The sequence below is a fragment of the Microtus oregoni genome, unplaced genomic scaffold (genome assembly GCF_018167655.1).
Source record: "Microtus oregoni isolate MIOR12 unplaced genomic scaffold, Mior012 000049F_ref0000343, whole genome shotgun sequence".
NCBI classification, from domain to species: Eukaryota; Metazoa; Chordata; class Mammalia; order Rodentia; family Cricetidae; genus Microtus; species Microtus oregoni.
The window spans coordinates 8,512,557-8,523,165 of NW_024543223.1; positions in this window are offsets into that span (position 1 = coordinate 8,512,557).

Here is a 10,609-nt window from a genome sequence, read left to right on the forward strand (position 1 = left end):
GTATCTATTAGCATTTCATAATCTAATTGCTTTATAACAAGCATAGCTGTGTCTACAACTCCCAAAATACAATACCCCCAGCTGTAACAGGTAGTCAAAAACCTCAGGATAAGGTTTCAAAGGTCTTTGAACCTTAGACAGCTGTTCTCCTGCTCCTTTATTAGGTAGAGCTTTCCACACTTTAATAGCTGCAACAGCTATCTGAGCATAAACAGTGGGGTCATAAGTAATCTGTGCTGCTAAGCCCGCATCCTCTCCTGCACCAGTTAACACATCAAGGTTACACTGGGGGAAACCTACAGCAGTGTTATGCTGTGTGGTATCTATGCAATTTTCTTTTTTTTCCCCAAACGCCACAAGAGGGCGCAGGAGCTCAGGATGGATGGCTGCGAGCCACCATGCGTTCAGCGGAAATTGAACTTGGGTCCTCTGGCAGGAAGGGCGATTGGGCCGTGAACAGTGCTCTTAACCACTGAGCCATCTTTCTGGACGGTTTCTGTGCAATTTTCTTGCATTTTGCATCTCCATAACAAATAATCTCCTCCTGAAAGACAGGCCCTACAAAGCTTCATCCAATCACTGTGCATAGGGCTGAGTTCCACAAAAGATTCCATTAAAGCCACAGTGAGAGGGGCATGGCTCCCATAGGCCATAACTGCTTCCTGTAGTTGTTTAATGTCTCTAAAGGCCAAAGGATTATGCTGCCCGATCCACTGTCCTTGTGGATCAAGAACCTCCACAACAGGATAAAATTGCCTCTCTCCACTTACATTATTTAGTCTATCTTGGATTTCTGCCTCTAAGTCATTAGGGTGGAGACAGCATCCAAAAGGATTTGTAGCAGCAAGGAATGGATTCTGCCACGGAGGTCTTATAGAGACATCTCTGTTTGCTTGCCTCCTTCTTCTTCCTCCTCAATATCTTTTAGTACTCTTAACTTCCCCCTCAAAGTTCTTAAAAGACTTCAAATTCTTCATCCTGAATTTCCTCAAAGGTTTTGGCTAAATTTTCTAATTGTTCCTTCACTTTTGCATTGTTGCTGAGAAGAGCGTCTTTGACTAGAGGTCATAGTGAACATATTGCCATGGAAAATTCTTCTGGCCCTCGCTCCTTTAAAGCCTTTTGAAGGTCAGCTTTTACCTGCTCCCAATCAGGAATATTTGAAAACACCCTGCCTGTGAAAACCAGGGACTAAATTCTAAAACTGTCTTAATAAACTCTTGTGCTGTCTCAGTTTTAATAGCGGTGCCCTGCTTCTCTAAAAGAACTATCAATTGACCAGTCAATACTTCAACAGAATTACTGGCACCTATCTTCAATCCACTCTCACTATCAATTTCTTACTTGCTTGCTTGCTGGCCAGCCTTCCAAGGGTGATCTCTCAGAAATCCCTAGTTCCTGAGCTCACTGGGGCCTCCACCTGTAGTGCCTGCACTATGGGATGGCGTGTGAGCCAGGCAAGGGGCCAGAGACTGGAACACACACACACACACACACACACACACACAGAGAGAGAGAGAGAGAGAGAGAGAGAGAGAGAGAGAGAGAGAGAGAGGGGTCATCCTTGAAACAAGAATGCCGACTTTATTGTGCTCCTGGGAAGCTTATAGGGATCCTTAACTGATAGCCACACCCCAGCTCTTGGGATTTTCACCTGTAAATCCACCAGAAACCACTCCCCTGCCATCAGGAACTCATGGGGATCTCATGCTCAGAGCAGCTGCAGGTACAGGAAAGCAAGTTGTTCACTCCGTTCACTCAGACAGGCAAAGGGTCACACAAAGTCAAGGGTCTGAGGGTCTGCAGCCCCAACAATGGACTCCTGTGTGGGTACAGAGTTGCCGCATAAATCTAGGTCTGGGTGATGAAGAAAAGTGAAAGGGGAACATGGTGATTTAATGTCTTCTAGAAATGAATAATGAGGCGTCAGAGGGATTAACACAAAGAATGACTCTAGTTACCATTCTCAATGCTCTGAGAATAATAATTATAGACTACCTAGGTGCTTCTGAGTCCATCATTGCAGATTTAAACATGGGACAAGAATAAAGACTAAGAGAATAAATGGACCTCAAATCTCACATCAGAACCACATCTGAAAAACACAAGTCCAGGAAATTAGGAAATATAAATTAAAAGAGCAATTAGGCTGTGTCAAAGGCCTTGGGACAAGCTGACTCCTCTTGACCTCCAGTATTGCTGATGGGATATTAGAGAGTGGGAGGGCAAATAATCTCAGAAGTCAGTGTTCTCATGAGGGCTGGAATGAACTCCAGCACAATAGGTAACCTAGAAAGAGGACATAATTGCCTCAAACAGTTCTCCCTGGGTACAAAAGTAGACTCAGTAACAAGCCTGGGTAATGATGGAACTCATGAGATTAGCACAGTAAAGTGTTTTGAAAGGAAGACCTCTTAGGAGTACTCTCGGCAGACTGGCCCTGGGGTCTTTGCATTCTCCAGAACATTGTTCTCATTACAGTGAACTTTGGAGCAAGGTGTAGCAGAGCTGGTGTCTGAATCAAGGCTGGCTCACATGGTGAACGATTCCTTTGTTGTCCAAAGAGTAAACCCAGAATCAAGTCCCTGGAATCTCCTCCTGGAACTAGAGCAGGAGGAACAATAGGACTGGGAACCCTTGGCAAGACAAAGCCCATCCTCCCCAGCTCAACTCTGCCATCTGCTAGCATTCTCTGGTGACATGCCACTAATGATTCTCAGACTTTGATACCTGCCTCTGAAGCCAGCAAAGGTGGATCTCGGAGCTTTCATGTGCTCAGAGAGTAGTGGGAAGGCAGGCTCTCTTCTAACCACATTGTCCATCCCTGTCTGGGTTTCCTGACTCCTGGCTCAGTTGTCATTCTTCTGGAAGGTTTCTCACAATAGAAGATGTGCCATATGGGCTGGACACTGGAGGGACACTGGAATAAATAAGTAAGGGATCATTTCTCTCTATAAATTTTTAGAATCAACAGGTATAAAAGAATAGACTTAAAAGTCTTTGTGTTTCCCAGTTAAGAGCATTCTAGACGTATGTGTTACATTCGCTTATCTTTCTCAGATCTTTGTTCAAATATCACCCTTCCCAAAGAGGCTCTGAACATCATATATAAAGGAATTTGACATCCCTCTCTTGGAAAACCTGCAAACACAATTCAGTTCTTACCTTCCATGGAAATCTATGAAAAAAGAGAAAATGTTTTATTGTCTGCTTCAATTATAGAAGAAGTTCCATGATGGAATGGACATATTTGTGTTCTTAACAGTCACCTGCACTTGAGCTATGGTAGGTGTCTTAGTTATTGCTCTATTGCTGTGAAAAGACACAACTAAGGCAACTTATAAAGAAAACATTTAATTGGGGGATCATGGTTCTGGAAGCAGAGTCCAGCACCATCTTGGCAGGGAGCATGGCAGCCGGCAGGCAAACAGGGAACTGGAGCAATAGCTGAGAGCTTACAACTTACCCACTAAGTAGAACGCTGATAGAGCGAGAACAAGAACTGGAAAGACATGGGCTTTTGAAATCTCAAAGCCTACCTTCCAGAGACACACCACCTGGAACAAGGCCGTATCTCCTCATCCTTCACAACCACTTCTATTAGCGAATGCCAACACCAACATCACTAAATATTCGGGCAAGAAGGTGAAATCTGATGGTTGGATTGAAACTTGAATCAGTAGTGTGTTGGGTGTGCCCTGCAGTGTGGTACATTTTACTGTCCTTGTGTCTCATCTTTGATGCTGTCCTCCCCTGTGCCCCCCGCCCCGACCCCATAGTACTTTGACTGCTGTTTTTCAGTCTACTTTTCTGGCTCTGCAGTCCTTACCTACCTTCAGATGTGGAGCTTCACAGCTGAGGTAAGTCCTTTACACACTCTGTTTGAAAATATGCACCAACTTCCCTTTCTTTTTTCTTTTTCTTTTTCTTTTTTTTTTATTTTTCGAGACAGGGTTTCTCTGTGGTTTTGGAGCCTGTCCTGGAACTAGCTCTTGTAGACCAGGCTGGCCTCGAACTCACAGAGATCCTCCTGCTTCTGCCTCTCTAGTGCTGGGATTAAAGGCGTGCGCCACCACCTCCGGGCCCAACTTCCCTTTTGGCAAGCAAGAAAACTGGTCCAAGCATTTGGCCCCAGGCTCCAAGTCACAAAACTTAGGAAGTGGCTGGTTTGTCCAAATCCTGACAGCGTCCATAGCATTGTCTTGCACCAGTGTGAGCGACAGGAATCAAGAGCTCAGCAGAGAGACTGGGAAATGTTTTAGTCATCACAGTTCAGGATTGTGTAGTAGGTGACAAAGGGATCCTAGCAGAAACCAAATGGCACATTTGGAAGTGTAACCCAGGAGGCTTGGGTTAAAACGCCAGTGGGAGGAGGTGGCTCCCAGAATGCAGAGACAAGTGTCACTTTCTGGGAGGCTACTCAAGCAAACAGAGATTAAAAACACCTAGCAATAAGTCCACATTACAATACACCAATAAGCTGCATGCGCTTACAAATTTCTCAAAAGTGGAATATTTTAAAATAAGTAAGATCTCTTCCTCTCCCTCATGTATGCTTTCCCTAGCTCTGTCCTGTGGGTGGTTGGAGCACGTTAAGTCTCATGCAGCAGATGTGTGGGTGTTAGTCTGAACATAGTGTAGGCCCATATTTCTACATGGTGTGACAGCCAAGTTTTCGGGCCATGGTGGGTATCCAAAGCGGTCACGTGTCCTGTCAGGCTGCTGCCACCCTGACAAAGGCTCAGGATGTACTGTTCCTTTCCTTTTGTAATTACGTGGCTCACCTGAGAAGAGGTGCGAGTTCCAAGCTAGTGACCGAGCCGCACATGTGACTGTAGTCCCGCTACCACCGAAAGAGAATGTTAATGAACGCCCACCTTAGTTTACCTTGGGGGGTAAAAGGTGTTTGGAAAATAAATGTGGGTGGTCTTCAGGATTTGAAAGAAGCCTGAGACTCCCTTTTGATATTGCCGTGTGAACTGTCTCAATTATTCCCGCGCCTCCACGCTGGTCCAGAGAGGGAAAAATAATTTATGTTGGGGCATCGGACCCCAACAATGCTGTGACTGTCTCACCCATGTCTAGGGACGGGTTGGTGTCTGGGGGCTCTCCTGTTACCTTCTGAAGTAACTTACCCAAGGCCTGTGACATCACACTATAGAACCAAAACTACATTATTATGTAGATGGGTCTCACAACGCAGAGCTACCAGAAGTATGTTCATGAAGAAGAAAGAAGGGATCTGAGATGTATAAAGCCACAAGTTAGTCTGCAGGTTCACTCAGGGATGGAGCGCTGTAAGCAGTTCACTTGCTGCTACTCCCACTGCTCCAGTCAAAACCCAAACAATAAAGGCATCAGGGGTGTTAGATTATTGTTCCACATACCTTAATGGCCAAGTTTTAAATTACCTCGTTAGGTGTGTAAGGACCCAAACTCTCAGGGGTGACATTGGGTTGAGGGATTTAGCAGTGCCAAGTGTCAAGTCACCCAGAGAGCTGCAGACTGGAACTCAGGTGATCAGGATAGGGCCAGCGATCACACACCTTATGAGACAGCCAACAATGTTGAGGCCACTCAGAAAGGGGCACACTTTCTGTAGCAGATTCTCGGCAGCTCTAGGGCATGTTCCGTTCAGGGCTTTTGTGACAATCACATGTGTTCACCACAGACAAGATGCTAATAGATTAGTAAATATTTACTACATTTAATACCATCTGATACAGCATGTTGAATGCTTGGATTCATCATAATTCTGCAAGATGTTAAATTAGTGTTCATTTTGGATGTAAAATTGGGACCAATCCACCACGTCTAGAGGCACATGCCTAGCGAGGTGGAGTTGCTTGCTCAGAGTTCCACAGTTTGGTGTCTGCCAAGCCTCTACAGGCTCCCCGGCATTTCCCCAATTTTTTATTTTTTATTTTTTGACAGGGTTTCTCTGTGTAGCCCTGGCTGTTCTGGAACTCAGTCTGTAGACCAGGCTTGCCCGAGATTGACCAGCCTCTTCCTCCTGAGTGAAGAATTAAAAGCACATGCTACCACCACCCAGCTCCCAACTTTAAAAAAAAAAAAAATTAGTTGAAGCTGTCGAACTCATTGCGGCCAATGGGCTACGAGGGACATGGCAAATGTGGTCTCCTGGATGAGGCATTTCCTCTAGGTTCTCTTCTCAAGCATGCACTTCCCCCAACCCCCACCTGGCAAAAATACTGTTTAAGTTGAAACCAACTTCACAGAAGGTGCAGCAATCTTGCTGTATTCAACCCACTACAGATTTTTATTTGGTTGTCAGGTTACCCTGAGTAGCCTGGGCTCAACATTAGTTGACAGAAGGCATGTGTTTATGTACTGAGTTTTTTGAGGCCCTGAGATCCTTTAAATGTATATATACCATTAACTCAGTTGCGGCTAGTCATGTTTACATATACCAGTGGGCTGAGTCCTGATGAAGTACCGGGGCTGTGCAAAGCGCATGGGCAGGTCTTTGAAAGGCATCTGAAGACATGACAGCTTTTAAAGGGACAGCGGCAGCAGCAGTCTCTTACCAGTAGGTCAAGGTCCATTCCACTGCCACCTCTCCTCTGCATGCTCATCGTTCAAATATGTTTAGACTGAGGAAATGACACTGTTGGAGGTTTTATGGGTTACATTCACACACTATAGACTATTAATGCAATCTCAAATAAGAGTGTGCTTTTCAGCGTCTATTGGTTCATGCAGTGGGAAACAGTTTCTGCACGTAATTACCGCTGAGGTCTGGATGTTGGTAGCCTCTCCTCCATGTTTTGAAATCTAATCTTTACTGCCATAGAATTAAGCCCCTGGAGGGTGTTTCGATTACTGATGGGGAGTCCTTATGGGCCACAGGGAGCCAAGCTTGCTTTTCCCACCATGAGAGGGCACAGTAAGAAGGGACAGTCTCCAGTCCAGGAAATGGGTTCTCAGTGACAACAAATCTGTTGGTGCTTCTGTGAGATCCATTCTTAGGTGCCAGGAAAGCAGAGTTGTGGAAGACTGGAAGTTTGAAGAGAACTCAGAATCAAAGACAAGAAGGGCTTTATTCACTTCAGGTGAAGCCTGAAGGCCTCCACACAGACCATTAGGCAAGCTCCCTGGCACACCCGCACCCTGGCACACAGGCCACTTGGAGGTGAAGGCCAAGGTTCTGATGAAGGCCCTTTACCTCCATGTTGTACTTAGACAGAATTACACAAAAGTGGTGCTCTGCACAAAATAGCAACGTCATCTGTTACATAACTATTTTCTTGAGGTTCCTGAGATATCAGTTAAGTCATTTGTGATGACTTATACCCCACTTGCCCCAAGGCTATCAGCCATGTTTAGGCGTCTCTCACCAGACCCATATTAGCATTCTGTTGTCCAAATATAAACTGGCCCTTTTGGCCCTCTGTTCCCAGAATGTGCATCCCATAAACTTAGGGGGAAAAGTATGCTCTGTCCTGGCAGCCTTACCAACATCCTGCAAACTGCATGTGTACGTCCATAGGAGAACCTCAATGGCTGTTATTTTTCTAGGGATGTTGAACAGAATAGCAAAGCAAAATGACAAAAGCAAACAAACAAAAAACCAAAAGGCAAACCTGAAAAAATACATTGTTATCCTAGAAATTAAGTTCGTATTGTGACTTCCCAGCCTTACCCCTCCCTACCCTTGTTTTTGTATGTGTTTCTCCTCAGTTGAAGATGAAGTATAACACCAGTCTCTTCCCATATTCGTGCTCTCTCACAACCTGACCACAGCAGTTCCCCCTCCCGCCTCTCCTTCCATTCCCTCCCTCCACCTCTCCTCTGCCTCACCCCCTCAATCAGCTCCGCTTCTGTTTCTGTTGAGAAATGGGCAGGCCTCCCACGGGTGTCAACAACGCATGGCATATCAAGTTGCAGTAAGACTCCTCTTGCATTCAGGCTGAGCAAGGCAATGCAGTATGAGGAATAGGTTCCCAAGAGTCAGCCGAAGCATTAGGGGCAGTCACTGCTCCCATTGTTAGGATCCCACAAGTAGACCAAGCTACACAACTGTCACATATGTAGAGGGCCTGGGTCAGTCTCTCATGCAGGCATTTTGGTTGTTGGTTCAGAAACGAAAACCAAGGAAAAAAACACCCATCCAACAAAGACAAACACAGGAATCAACACCTAGACCTTTAATCATCCCCAATTCAATATTCTTTTAAATGCTCCTTTTGTTTTTGTTTTGTTTTTTGAGACAGGGTTTCTCTGTGTAGCTACAGGGCCAACCCAGTTCTCACAAGAGGAGTGTGGAGGGTCAGCATGGGAAGGGCCATTTTATCAAAACTCTGGGCTACAGCCAGGGGCCATCTTGAGAGGAAACTTATTGAAAACTGACCTATGACAATCCAGAGAAACTGAAGTCACTCTGCCATAGCTTCACGGAGAGTAGGAAGGTCTGACACCTCTAATTGCTAATTTCTACCCTCTTCCCACGCAGTGACAGAAGGCATGGCTGTGCAAGTGACCTGTACTAGTGAGGCAACCTCACCCGCAGTGGGTAGGAGCTGAGAATATCTTTGGAGTTTGATAATCCCAAGCCTGATGTCATGTACCATGGTGGGTGTGCATGTCATTCCAGGGAAACCACGATGATTCAACATATACAAGTTAAATGTAGCAAAGCACACTTTAGGATAGAAATCACATGATCATCTAATAGATGTTTAAATCCTTTAACAAAGTCCAACATCCAGATGCCAGGAGTAGAAAGAACATAGCTCAGTAGAATAAAGGCTCTATATGACAAGTCTCTGTATGACTACATCATCCTGACTGGAAAGACAGGCCAAGATTCCCTCTAGTCTGTGTTCACTCTTTCCATCTTATGCAGTGTATGCAATGTAACGTTTAATGTTGCAGTTAGTAGGACAAGAGACACACAAGGCATACAAATATGAAAAAAATCAAATTATACCCATTATCCAGACATGATTCTACCAGAAAACTCTTAGACATCATAAACACTTTCCCAAACTAACAGGACACAAAAGCCAACTTTCCTAAAAGACAGTGATGAACTTTCCAGTGAGAAATTAGGAAAAAGAAGTCCCACTCACAAAGACTTTTAAAAACACTTGGGAATAAACCGAACAGAGGACGTGAAAGACTTCTTCACTAAGAACTTGAAAGCCTTGAAGAAAGAGGTTTATGATACTAGAAGATGAAAAGATCTTCCATGCCAACGACCTGGCAGAATCTGTTACAAAAAGTGATCTGCACATTCAAGTCAGTCCTCATTAGAATCCCAACAGCATCTTTCATAAAACTATCAAAAGAGCCCCCAAACTGATTAAAGAGCACAAAAGGCCTCAAATAGCCAAAGAAATCCCAAGAAGAAAGACAAGAGCTAAGGGCCTTATGAGACTCAACCTCAAATTATATTTGAGCCACATTAACAGGACATGGTATTCAAAGACAGTGGAATAGGACAGGGGACTGGGAAGGAAGTCCACACAGCTGCAGCCTTTTGATAAAGCTTTTCACAAAGATGTTCAAGTATTTGAAGCCAGGTATGATGGTGCACACCTTTAATCCCAGCACCTTTGAGGCAGCAGCAGGGGGGATCTGGGTGAGTTCGAGGCCAACCTGGTCTACAAAATAATGTTCCAGGACAGCCAGGGCTATTTCCCAGAGAAACCCTGTCTTCAAAACAAAACAAAACAAAACAACAAACAAACAAATCAAAACAATAAACGTGTATTTGAGAAAAGGCAGCCTCTTCCTTAAACCAGGGAAACTAGGTATCAGTGTTTAGAAGACTAAACCCATACTGTTCACCTTGCCCCAAAATCTATTCAAAGTAGATCAAAATCCGTAATGTAAGACCTAAAACTTTGAAACCGCTGAAGGAAAACACTCCACTCTAAAGGCATAGGCCAGGGCTTTCTGAAAAGAATCCCACCATCATAGGAAACCCCATCCCCAAAACTGGCTGACTGGATCACATGACATAAAACGCCAAAAAAGCTTCTGCACAGCAGAGGGAAGATAAAATCTGCACCCCCTGGCAGGAGATCAAGATTAGTCTATGAAGAACTAAAAATAAATCCATCCAACCAATAAACAAACTGATGATTCAGACAGTTCCCAACAGAAGAAATGCAAACGGCCAGTAAACATTTTAAATCCCGCTCATCATTCTCATCCATTAACTAAAACTACACTGAGATTCCACCTCCTGTCGGGATGGAGATCACCAAGAAAAGAAAAGATGAAAATGCAGGTGGCAATGGTGTCGGGGAAAGAGGCCCGACAAACTGGTGCAGCCAAGGCGGAGCTCAGCGTGGAGGCTCCTGCGATATTTAAACTACCATGAGATTCAGCTGCGTCTCTTGAGCATATGCCCTAGGGAATCTAGGTCAGCACACAACAGGCAACCCTGCTCACTTACTGCTGCATTCTTCTCAACAGCCAAGGCTTGGAACCAAGAGGATAAAGAAAATGTGGAAGGTTATGTACAGAGAAGTCTCACTCAGCCAGGAAGAATGACGTTATGCCACCCAAAGGAAAACATGAATGAAACCGGACTCAACTGTTACATTTTCTACTAGAGGAGGAAATCTGTTAAGTATGG